Source organism: Centrocercus urophasianus, unplaced genomic scaffold, assembly GCF_019232065.1.
Source record: "Centrocercus urophasianus isolate 14NV4802_14NV808 unplaced genomic scaffold, USGS_Curo_1.0 seq_15, whole genome shotgun sequence".
Classification (NCBI taxonomy): domain Eukaryota; kingdom Metazoa; phylum Chordata; class Aves; order Galliformes; family Phasianidae; genus Centrocercus; species Centrocercus urophasianus.
In genome coordinates this window covers 10,623,762-10,636,728 of record NW_024884697.1, presented here as the reverse complement: position 1 = coordinate 10,636,728, position 12,967 = coordinate 10,623,762, and the positions used below count along the sequence as shown (strand labels likewise).

Below are 12,967 nucleotides of genomic sequence, written 5' to 3'. Positions count from 1 at the left end.
AAAAAACATCAGGCAGGCAGGTGCTCGGCAGTTCTGATATGACTGAGTCACACAGCAGATGGGGGTGAATACTAAGGGGCAGATCTTAGCTTGTGTGTATTGTCCCAGCTCTGTAGGCTTCAACAGAGCTGTCACAATTGACATCAGCAGAGAGATGCCCTTGAATACTGAATACAAAAAAGCAAGTGGCCACACATTTGACTTAGAAGCAATATTGTAACACTAAGCACAAAATCACACAAAAATTTTAATACTTCATGAGGAAAATTGCTAATTCCAGTTTTCCTTTTAAATTCTTATTTTTGTTTCTGGTTTTCAATTAATAACTCTCTAGTCTTGTCTGAATGTAAAAAGTAAAGTGTTCTGGGTAGATAACTGTCAAAAACAATCTTCCACTCTTAACATAGATTATTAACAGCTATAAGAAAGCAGTGGTGCTTTCTAAGCAAGCATAAGGAAGAATGTCCCAGGTTCTGGTATTTTTCTTTTGGGTGTAACATGGTGTACAGGCATTTACAAAATGATTCTTTCAACCCCTCTAAAAAATCAAAGCATAAATTTAAAATTTTCTTTCCTGCAGTTTAAGGAAAAATCCTTATCTCAGAAAATGTTTCCACCTTTTCACAGTGTTGTATTAGCCGGAATTATCTTATGTACTCTGAGAGAGGGCTATGGATGAAGTGTGCATGCTACCAGGATGACATTTCTCATCTTCCCAAAATCTTAATTTTTCAGACGCTGAGTGCCAAGTCCAGTGAATTTTCCAGGCTCTGACAGCATAACGGGAATATGGGTGCAAGTATTGGTCACGTAAGAGGCATGTTGTATAAAGGGAACAGGCGGCAAACAATTGTAGCTGGGCAGCAAGACGTTGCCCAGAAGGACTCACTGCAGCACTTGGCTGCGTAATTCTATGAACTCTGGCTGCAGTGCATCTCCACAACCTCATCATAGAATCACAGAGCAGTTTGGGTTGGAAGGAACCTCAAAGACCAACAAGTTCCAAGACCCCTGCCGTGGGTAGGGCTGCCATCCACCAGATCAAGCACCAGCTCTGTCTGCCCAGTGCCATATCCAGCATAGCTTTCAACACCTCCAGGGATGGGGCATCTGCAGCTTCTCTGGGCAGCCTGTGCCAACACTTCTCCACCATCTCAGTGTAAATTTTCCCCTGGCATCTAATCTAAATCTCCCCTCTTTCAGTTTAGAAGAGGCCTCTGCCTGTGCTACGATCTCACGTCACAGATCCAGCAGCTAGATAGGTTTTCCAAGTGGATGTGGTGGGACTGTGCTGAAAAAGGCTGAGAGGAAAGCTGTGGGGCAATGAGGTGAAGGCTACAAAATGCACTACATGAAGCACATATGAGACTCAGCACATCCAAACTGGTTCTTTGAGGAGAAATTCATGCCCCAGCCCAGGCTTTGCTGTACTAACTGGAGTTGGAGGGTGTCTGACAGAGAGGGCCTCCCACAGCTAAATGAGACTTGCGGCTGAAATGCAATGATTCAACTGTAAAATGCCAGCTCAAATGACTGACCTACAAATCCAGTAAAAGTCCTGGAATATGTCAACTTCTCTTTTCAACAGGTTAAACTGGCTCTGCTTCTGATCACAACAAGCAAGAGCGCTCTGGCCAGAATAATCAAAAAGCAGATACAGCTCACAAATCACATAATGAGACTGTGCCAGCTCCTGCTCTGAGCTGACCTGCAGCAATTTCTATTTGCGCAACAATCAGAAATAAGTTTTTTTAACACTACTACTATGAACGTGAACAAGGACTAAATCTGAACACAGTAGTATGAAGGATTGGAGTCACTGTTTGTGCTAACAGAACCTCTTCACATTGACTCACTGTGCTTCTTAATTAACATGACTTTGTAGGTCATCATTTTCATTTAAGGGAAATGCTTAATGAACACTCTGCTTAGTTGTTCAGAAATAATTGGAGCCACTTAAAAGCACAAGAGTGCTTACAGAAATACCTGCCATGCCATGCCCCCACAGGCTGGAAACACTTGTAATTTTTCTGCAGAAGCTAGGATTTTTTTTTTTTTTTTTTTTTGCTATGACGAGAAAAATGAAGACAATCTGAAGCTTCAGGTATTATCTGAGAGGGCTCATTCCCCACCTCCTCCCCATGTTGTTAAGGGAAGCGTTGCTTAATCAGAGATTAACAGCATCTACACTCATTCCTCACACATTTTCAACTAATTTTCTAGAATTACTTTCGTTTTTTTGTTGACAGAGGGTAGAATCATGATGTCACTAAGTTCAGATTAAGACAGCCTTTGGCTTCCAGAGAGAGTTTTCTTTCAACTACCAAGCCTTAGAAATGCTGTATGAACTGTCATCTAGGTGCAGGATCTGCCAGAGAGCTTGAATAACACATGTGCCAATGACTCAATATTGTCTGGAACTTCATTGGCAACACCATTCCTCATGCTCAGCTTGATCTGCCCATTGCTGTTCTGGGTAACAACCCTGATAAGAAAAGACCTGAGCAGCTAAAGACAGGTAATGATGCTTCCCAATTCACATAGTCCTTGCTATGAGGAATCCCAAGGCCAGATCATGATCTGCCTTTAGTGACATTTTCTTTGGGATCTCTTCAAGGCAAGGAACACGCGTAGCCACAGGCAACACACACTATGTACATAGGAATGTGAGGAGTAATGTCCAACAGGGAAGGCTGGCCAGCATGTTTTTACTTGTCCTTTTATTCATAAGCTCTCCTATTTTTGTCCGTAATATGCCGTTTCATAGAATTTTCCATCTTATTCCCAAATGTAATTTAATGTCCATTTGTTTACAAACATGAACAACCTGGAACCCTTCATCACAGCCATAAACTGTGAGAGGAGTCAGGAGAGCCCTGCTCTAACCAGTGGCATCTTCCCTTTTACCTTTTCCCTGCAGTTAATTCTGTCACCAAATGCACCACATTCCTCAGGTCCCCCCACCCCACCAGATCTGTCCTGTGCTTGTTCCTATCTCTGATCTCATCTTTTCTTCTCCTGCTGTTCCTAAAATTATTATTGAAGAGGACATATGAAGCAACAAAATCACCATTTTGGTTTCCTCTGAGAACAGGGACCTTACCTTAAACTGTTCCCTGCAAGTGAGTAAGTAGGAAGACAGGCCTACACTCAATGGGTGAGGAATTTTCCCCTTTCAAGCAGCACTAAAAATATTCCAGTTGAGACAGCTCAGCAAGACATTTACGTTTCCCAGCATGCAAAGGGGAAATCTGTTGGCATCCTCTACCCCATGCATGATGTTGATCATTCCTCATCATCTCAGCTACCAGATTCAGACAGGGTATATTGTTTCCTCTTTATTCCAACATCATACGATGGCTGAGATATAAATATGTTACTTGCTGTATATAATGCTTTTATTCTTCATATTGCCACAAATCACAATTGATGTCATGCTAATAGTCTCTACTGCAATTATATGATTGAAATCAGATTACCAGTGGAGATCAATTATACTACCCTCAAACTAAAATAGCTCTACCACGTCAATTACTGCTAGTTGTTATGGTATTCTGTCTCCTGTGTTCATATGGACTGAGTGCAATGCCTGATTTAAATTATAACTTTGAATGGAACAGTAGTTACAGCTCCAACATAGAATTAATGACACAGGTCTGTAAGTTCTGTTCATTTATGTAGACAAAATAAGTAAGTTATCACAAAGAATGAAGCTACTAGGTTCCCTAAGTAAACACTCCTGCATGTTATATTTGTGTGTACTTATATCAGTTGAAAACTGATGCAACTGATATGCGATTCAAACTCAAAATTTATTTGACTTCTTAATAAGCCAATCTGACAAAAAAAAAAAAAGTAAAAGAGAAAAAAATGATAATTACTTCTCGATAGTCTAGTAAATGATGAACAAGACTAAAGAAACTGTCTGATGCATCATGAACAGCACCCTGACCAATTAAAATGTACATCACTGAGATGCAGACTTTCATGTTATGGAATAACTTCAGTGGGTTTCTATCAAAGGTTGTCTCAATAGGAATTTGATGAAACAAAGAGATAAAGATCTGATGAAGCTAGACAGCAAGATATGAGCATTCAGTGCCAAGATAGATATTTGTAACATAAAGAACAGGAAATATTAATTAGATTTCCATAATAAAGTTTCAGCATTTCTGCAGCCTTACATAGGTTGAATCTCAATGTCAAAATGCATTTCTCACATCATCTTTTTCACTTGCAGTCTTCTGATGCCATCCTTACTTTTCAAACATGGTGTTTTCTCTTAAAATGCTCCTCCCAGCTGGTCAGTGAGGAACACATTAGGTCAGAGTTGGAGAATTTGAACCTGTTGATCCACCTGTTGATCCAAGACACACATTTTCAGGTAGCATCTGACATTGCTCTGAGTCAGCATCTTTCACAGAATCACACAATGGTTTGGGTTGAAAGGGACTTTTAAGATCATCTAGTTCCAACCCCTCTGCTATAGGCAGGGACACCTTCCACTAGATCAGGTTGCTCAGAGCCCCATCCAGCCTGGTTTTGAATGCCTCCAGGGTGGGGGCATCAACAGCCTCTCTGGCCAACTTGTTCCTGTGTCTCATTACCCTCACAGAAAAGAATTTCTTTTTAATATCTAGTCTAAATCCGCCCTCTTCCATTTTAAAGCCATTTCATCTTGTCCTATTGCTACATGCCCGTACAAAAAGTCCCTTCCCAGCTTTCCTGTAAGCCCTCTTCAGGTTCTGGAGGGCTACTATATAGTCCCCCTAATAGCCTTCTCTTCTTCAGGCTCAATAGCCCCATCTCTCTCAGCCTGTCACCAAAAGGGAGGTGCTCCAGCCCTCTGACCATCTTTGTGGCCCTCCTCTGGATGGGCCACAGCTCAGTGTCCTTCTTCTGCTGGGAGCCCAGAACCAGAAGCAGTACTCCAGGTGGGGTCTCAAGAGAGCAGAGTAGAGGGGCAGAGCCACCTCCCTCACCCTGCTGGCCATGCAACCCAGGATATAATTGGCTTTCTAGGCTGCAGGTGCACATTGTTGGCTTGTACTGAATCTTTCATCAGCTGACATCCCCAAATCCTTATCCTCAAGGCTGTTCTCAAAACATTCTCTGCCCAGCCTGTATTTGTGCTTGGGATTGCCCCAACCCAGGTGCAGGAACTTGCACTTCACTTTGTTGAACTTCATGAGGTTGGCATGGGCCCAACTTTCAGGCCCGTCCAGGTCCCTCTGGATGCCATCTCTTCCCTCTAATACGTCAATGGCACCACTCAGCGTGGTGTCACCTACAAACGTGCTGAGGGTGCACTTGATCCCACTGTCCATGTTCCTTATGAAGATGGTAAATAGTCCCAGCAGTGATCCCTGAGTGCCACTTGTCACTGGTCTCCACTTGGACACTGAGCTGTTAACCGCAACTCTCTGAGTAGATCATCCTGCCAACTCCTTATCCAGAGAGTGGTTTACCCATCAAGTCCATTTTTCTTTCATTTGGTGATCAGCATGTCATGTAGGACAGTGTCAAATGTTTTGCACAAGTCCAGGTAGATTATGTCAGCTGCTCTTCCTTTATCCACTGACAGTGTAACTCCATCATAGAAGGCCACCAAGTTTGTCAGGCATGATTTGCCCATGGTGAAGCCATGGTGATTGCCACCAATCACCTCATCCTTATTTTCCATGCGCCTTAGTGGGACCTTCAAGAGGATCTGCTCCGTGATCTTGCCAGGCAGAGGTGAGACTGACTTGCCTGTAGTTCCTGGATCTTCTTTCTTTCCCTTTTTGAAAATGGGGATTATGTTTTTGTCCCCTTTTCCAGACAGTAGAAACTTCACCAGACCGCTATGACTTTTCAAATATGATAGTGGCTTGGAAACTTCATTCACCAGTTCCCCTAGAACTTGTGGATGGTTTTTGTCAGGTCCCATGAACCTGAGCCCCTTCAAGGTCAATGCAATGCTTATGTTCCATGCAGCCAGCCTCACTCCACTAAGCACTCTTGCTGGCAGTATCATTTTCTTCTGTGCTCTTGGCAGTCAGACATGATTTTGCTCTCCTTTCTCATTCAGATATGCTTTCAAAAGTGACATGACTCTCCTGCAGAGTACTGGATTTCTAGATGGCAGATAATAATGGAAGTTTCAGTGAGATCTAGGTGGGGAAGATTATTAATGTATTAGAGGAGCAACATGAGGCCGCAGGACTGTCCTCCCCAGGGACAAAGAGATGAGAACAAACTTTTCTGTTATAAAAGATCACAGATTTTGTAGGAATTCTTCCCTTTGGCAGATAACAAGAATAATCCATAATACTGCTTTCAGAGAAAACCAATCATAGAATCATAGAATCATGCAATCATAGAATGGCCTGAGTTGAAAAGGATTTCAAAGATCTAGTTTCAGTCCCCCTGCTATGTGCAGAGTCACCAACCACCAGACCAGGCTGCCCAGAACCACGTCCAGCCTGGCCTTGAATGCCTCCAGGGATGGGGTTCCACAACCTCCTTGGGCAACCTGTTCCAGTGCCTCTGTGTGAAAAACTTCCTCCTAATATCTAACCTAAACCTCCCCTTGTCTTAGTTTAAGACCATCCCCCCTTGTCCTATCACTATCCAACCTCACAAACATCCATTCCCCTTCCTGTTTACACACTCACTTCAAGTACTGGCAGACCACAATGAGGTCTCACTGGAGCATTCTCTTCTCCGAGCTAAACAATCCCACTTCCATCCACCTTTCCTCACAGGAGAGGTGCTCCAGCCCTCTGATCATCTTAGTGGCCCTCCTCTGCAGCTGCTCCAAGAGTTCCATGTGCTTCCTGTACTGGGGGCCCCAGGATTGGATGCAGTACTGCAGATGGGGCCTCACAAGAGCTGAGTAGAGGGGGACAATCACCTCCCTCTTCCTGCTGGCCTCCCCTTTTTTAATGCAGCCCAGAACACAGCTGGCCTTATGGGCTGCAAGCGCACGCTGCTGTCTCATGTCCAGCTTCTCATCCACCAGGACCCCCAAATCCTTGTCCGCAGGATTCTTCTCTGCTCTCAAAGAGATCTTCCCCCATTTTTTACAAACACCTGGGATTGCCCCAACCCAATTGCAGCACCCTGCACTTGGCCTTATTGAACCTCATTAGGTTTTCATGGGCCCACTTCTCCAGCCTGTCCAGGTCCCTCTGCATGGCTTCCCCTCCTTCCAGTTTATCGAACGCACCGCTCAGCTTGGTATCATCCACAAACTTGCTGAGGGTGTACTTAATGATGTCTGTGTTGTTTGTTGATGAAGATGTCCATTGTTTTTGTTATAAACTAAGGCAGTTTTTAGAGCAATAATTTGTCTTTCCCTAAAAATCTAACAGTTCCACAGGAAAGATTAGAGACAGCTAATCCCCTGTCTGCAAATCTGGAATAGAAAATGATCAGAGAAATGATCAGAAAAATGATCAGATCAAAAGAGAAAAATCTTCTGGCTACAGTCTGTTCAGTAGGAATAATCTGACTGATGAGCACAATTGGATAGCATGGGACGAGGGATTGGGAGAATGGCACAGTGTGAGACAGGGAAGTGTAAGGAATATGATGCTCATAGCCCTTTTTACAGCACTTCCTAGATATGTACACAGCAAAGTATCAAGTAACTTTTTCTGTTATTTTACAATTTTTCTAAGTTTGTTTTGTGGGCTACCAAATACCAGTAAATTAAAAACTAGCTCCCATTCTCCGTTTCAATACCTGGAGTATTTCTAATGGAGCTTTGCTAAAACTGTAAATGAGGTAATGGAGGCATTCTTTCACAAGCTCTATTTATGAAATCTCGACTGACACTTTCTTAAAGGATCAAATGCAACCCAATGACCATGGAGACTTGACCCTGCCTGGGATGGAAATCAGTGGAGACTCTCTGGAGTTGGGGGCAGTCCCAGGTGCACCCAATTAAAATTCATCCACATCTCTGAAGGGAAAGCTGACAAGAACTTAGCTCTGTGGGGAATTATCCTCTCTTGGGATACTGTGTCCTCAATTCTAGGGCTCAGAAAAATAATTCTGAAGAATAAATGCTGACTTATCAACTTACCAGAAATTTGCTAAGCACGACACAAGTGTGACTAATTTTACCCTATCAAAATCAATCCTTCAGAACATCATACAAGTTGTCCAGCACACATCAGACAGTCTATCAATGAGTAATGACAGCTTGGAGGAAAAAAATCTGAAGATTTAGGACATAACACCGCCTATTGGTTTTTTTTTTTTTTGTTTTTTTGTTTTTTGTTTTTTTTTCTCTTGCAGTTTTTATTTGGCATTGACAAAAAATCTGGGGAAAAAGCAAGAACTGATTTTGTCTAGTAATTACCTATTTCAATATAAAGTTTTTGCTTTACTTAAAGAATACATTCACCTAGGATAATTCATTTGCTTATACGTATTACCACTTATTCCTATGTAAGACTGAAAATGGAAACAATTGACATACTAAGGAAAAATACAAATAGAAACACCTCAGTTCTGTAACTGCATTAAAGTGATTTGTAAAACAGAAAGAGATGGGATGCACACTATCTGAGAAACTGCACTTCAGCTGCTAGAACAGAATTTTGGTGGGAATTTTGGCTTTGAAGCCCTGATAGGCTGACTAGAAGTTTAAATGACTTAATATTATCTTTCAACACAATTTCAGGTGTGAAAGTTTTGTTAAATGTTAAAGAAAAGAATAGCTTTGTCCAAAACTCAGCTGTCAATGAGTACATAGTATGTGGTGCTCCTTTTAAAGTAGCTTGAAATGTTGGGTTGCTTCTTTTCATGGCAAGCACATTTTTTTGCCAGTAATATAAGTGAAAAATATTTAAGAGAAAATGCTAAAACTGTTAGAAGCTTTACTGTCTTTCAAAGAACTTGGACAAATACAAGGATGTAAAATGATATTTGGGTCTTACTGGCATTTAACACAGTAGAACTGATTTAATTGATCAGACTGAGCAAGCGGGACTTAAATTCTGAAGGAATATCGTGAATTAAAAAGTGAGATGAATAGGTAACAACACAGTGAAAAGCACAGTTATTGGTGGCTTAGGATGGCTGATACATTCCACTTATCGCCATCTTTAGTTAACTGAAGATATTCTGTGTCTTAAATCATTTATCCAAAAATTGTATGTGTTAGGTGTCTGGCACACAAAGTTGTTTTTAGTAAAAGCATTGAATTAACACATTTTACAATTCATACACAAAAACTTTGGTACTGTGGAACTTACTTTTGAAAAACACTCTCCCATATTATTTAAAAGCTGTATAAAACTAATAAGAGCTATCAGAGACACATTTTTTGCCTGAATTCTACAATGAACTGAAATTAATGTTGGCTTTGGTAGCGTGCAGAATCTACATAGGAAGTTCACTGCAAAAGACATCATGGTGACCGTAGCGCAGTCTGGAGAACAAAAAGAGACGTAGAATGATTTTGTAATTTTGCCCATGGGTAGAGTCCACTGAATTTAGAGGAAGTGAGTTGAGAAGTGCAGTGGTCACAGCATGTGCCTGCCTTGGTGCTTGCAGATTCAGAGCCAGGATGGGCTCCTGGCCCCAACACTGCAACTCCTGCGACTGCTCTCAACCCCTTCTCAATAAACTAAGCACTCCCTCAATGTGGAAAGTGAAACTAAAATGTTTTTCTACAATAACAGTTTTTGGTATTTTTAGTAGGTATTCTCAAGGCTTCCAATTTTCATTACATTCACCAACACAGGAAAAAAAAAGTTATAGATATAAAGCGGTACAAAGGTGTACAATGCTGAAACAAGAATGAAAGTTAAAATATTGTATGTCCCAAAGCCTCAGTCTTTAACTGAACTCCTTTTTCAAACCCTGGACACATGGTACAGCCATAGGAAAGAGTTTTGCTGACCTCACGGAGGGTATGAGAAAACTCTAAACACATTAGAAATACATTATGGAAATCCTGTCTTCACTGAGAACGCATAAGTTTTATATTAACCTTTAACACCTCTAGATTGTTTTCTTTTTTTTTTTTCTTTCTCTTTTCTGCTTTACAAAACATATTTGTTGCAGTTCATACAAATACAATTACATAAAAGGAACGTTCCTATCACAGCTTAGCTGACATGAAAATTGTCTCTGCTGCTTTCAAAAAAACCAACAAAAATATTCTTTTTTAAGAGCACGATGCTACCAAACAGCAGGGAGCTTGACCTGACCTCCTGCACCTGCAATTCTGACTTTCGAAAGATGGAAATAGGTTTTCTTTTTTTAAACATATAAAATACTACTAGAGTGCTGTTTGTTCTATAACTTGTAGGCTTACTAGAGCAAAAGAAATCAGAGCTTTAGCCAAATGGTAGACCTCTCTCATGAGATTATAAAATCAATCACCTCCTGTTTACTACGCACTGACAGAGCCTCTTTCTGCGGATAAGTCACAGAGACTGTTAAAACAATAAACATTGCTCAAAGTCTTATATGCTTTGCTGAGTGGATTCAGCTGCCCCTTGACACACAAGTACCTTTCTCACAGGCATATAGTTGAGCTAACAGTATTTCAGTCTGGGGTGGGAAAGGCATGTAGGGAGGATAAAAAAGAAGTCCAGAAAGGTAAACATGCTCCATTACAGCAGAGCACTGCTTTCCTCAGGTATTTCAAATTCACTCCTTGGAGTCTGGAGTAACCAAAATCAAACACGTTACAGGAGCCAGTAATGTTCCTTGTCCAGTTATCCCAACGTCTCTGGAGTGAGTCCTGAAGAAACACGAATCTTCAGTGAAAAACTGGAGTACTGAAGATAGTTCCTGGAGGTGTTCAAGAAATGTGAAGATATGGCACAGAACACATAGTTAAGTAGACATGGGGAGTATGGGTTAACACTGGTTGGACTAGATGATCTTTGTGGTCTTTTCCAATTTCAATCAATCATTCTGTGATTCTGTGATTATAAGACCATTTTCACTGTTTCAGCCTGTGTTCTGGACAGCATTTGAGCACACTAGCATACTCTTACCTATGATACACACTATGGGATACATAAAGGACAGTCTCACCTCCCTTTGACAATTTAAGGGTCAAATATCCCCAGCATCAAGACAAGCAGTTGGACCAGGTGAGCATGAAAAATGTGTCCTCTAACTAGACATGACAGCACCCTGCGCGGACGTTAGCGATTTCCCATTTGCCTTGTTTGTATGGCAAGGCTGGAGACCACGGTCTGATATACTGCAGACACCTACAGATGCAGAAAAAGCTTTACACTTCCCTAATTCAACATGCATATATGTTATAACATACTTGTTTCTTTTTCACACCCCATTTAAACAGAGATTTAACAAAAAAATGTGTCAGAGGGGATTTCATTCTTAGTTTTCTTTTCACTGTTGGGAATAGTTAATTGGTAATATTTTCTCAAAGGTAAGAGGCATTTGGTGCTACTTTGAGGATAGAGGTCCACATGAAATTTAGATTGTTATAGGAAAAACTGATTTCTGTTGTTGCATTTACTCACTGGAATAACTAATGATGCAGAATCATTGGCAAATATGACTCAGGGTAAATCATACCTTTTATTTGCTCTCTTCCCTGTGGCTTTAATCTCCTAAACAAGTTTGGGTAACATATTACCATTATCATTTGTGAAATGTACTAATATTTACTTAGATTTATTTTGAATGAAGCAATATCCAAATGATGCAATTTCACATAAATGAACATCAGAGCTATTGCATTTGTTGGCTCATTAGAACATCCTCGTTAAACTGAGGAGAGCATTAATAAATACTGCAGGATGCAGTACAGAATGTTCACCAAAGCAGAAAAGCAAAGTGCTTGCCTTATGCTATGACAGCATACCACCTACTGTTTACAGTCACAATGAAGAACACAGGATTTATTTTCCATTTTCGGTTATTTGTTTCTCATGGAAGATAAATACATCCAATGTTTTTAACAAATACTTTCTTATTTATCAGTTGTACTCCTGTGATGAATTCTTCTGCAACAAGTCTACTATATGCACAAAATCTATTAGCTCAGAGCTATCCAAATCAAAAGTTAGATGAAAAATTTTCTGGTTCTGATGTTCATGTACAGAACAGTCATTACTAATGCTAGGCACAACACCAAATGAATTTTGTTTAGTGGTGATGGGCAACTAATCTAGGAACATCAGTTACTGAATGTCTCATGCCTAGGCATGGAGAGCTAGATCCGAAAAGCAGAAATAAAACAAAACAAACAAAAAAGCAGTTAGAGCTACAGTACCTAGTATTGAGTGCAGAGTGCTTAGAGCAGAATGCACGATGTGATTTAAACACATGGTGTTATCGATATCTCCTTACTCAGTGTTCAGTGAAATGTCCAAGGTGCCCTGCTGCAGAGAGAAAATCCAGCCACACAAACTACAGGCTATCTTTTTTCTCTATACTGCTGGGTCAGGTAAGCTCTAACAGTATCTGACACACTGAACTTCCACAGAGAATTAAACCATGAAACCAAAAAAAGAATTTATTCTGTCACTCTCAATTGGACATCAAAATGTCAAAAAAATGTACTGCTTCTCCCACCTCAGAAAAAGGTGGTTGAAATGAGAATGATAACTCACTTTGAATAAAATCATCATTTTCACTGGAAATATCAGGAACAAAAATTAAGCTGATCAATGTATTACTTTGGTTATACAAATCTAAAATAGCTATATTTTAACCTCAAAAAACATCCCGAGAAAAGCAGGAAATCTTTGTTGTTGGTATCGTTCTTTTATTATACCAAAAATATTTCCTGCACAAACAGAGAATCAGATTTATCTCCTGTTTGGTATACATAAACTAGATTAATGTTTTGCATCTGTTTTAATGTTATTACTTAAGTATTTTTTCTCTTAATTAAATTTCCTTTTTTTTTTTTCACTGCAGAATACTAACAAAGTAAAAATCAATGATGCATTAAAAAAAACCTCTATAAAATTATTTG

The 12,967-nt window shown here is 40.4% G+C and overlaps 1 protein-coding gene across 2 annotated transcripts in view; it reads right to left on the bottom strand.

Annotated features, from left to right (window-relative positions):
* Nucleotides 1–12,967, bottom strand: part of MAGI2 (membrane associated guanylate kinase, WW and PDZ domain containing 2) — a 699,411-nt gene that overhangs the window by 181,096 nt on the left and 505,348 nt on the right. The gene's annotated exons all lie outside the window — the stretch shown is intronic.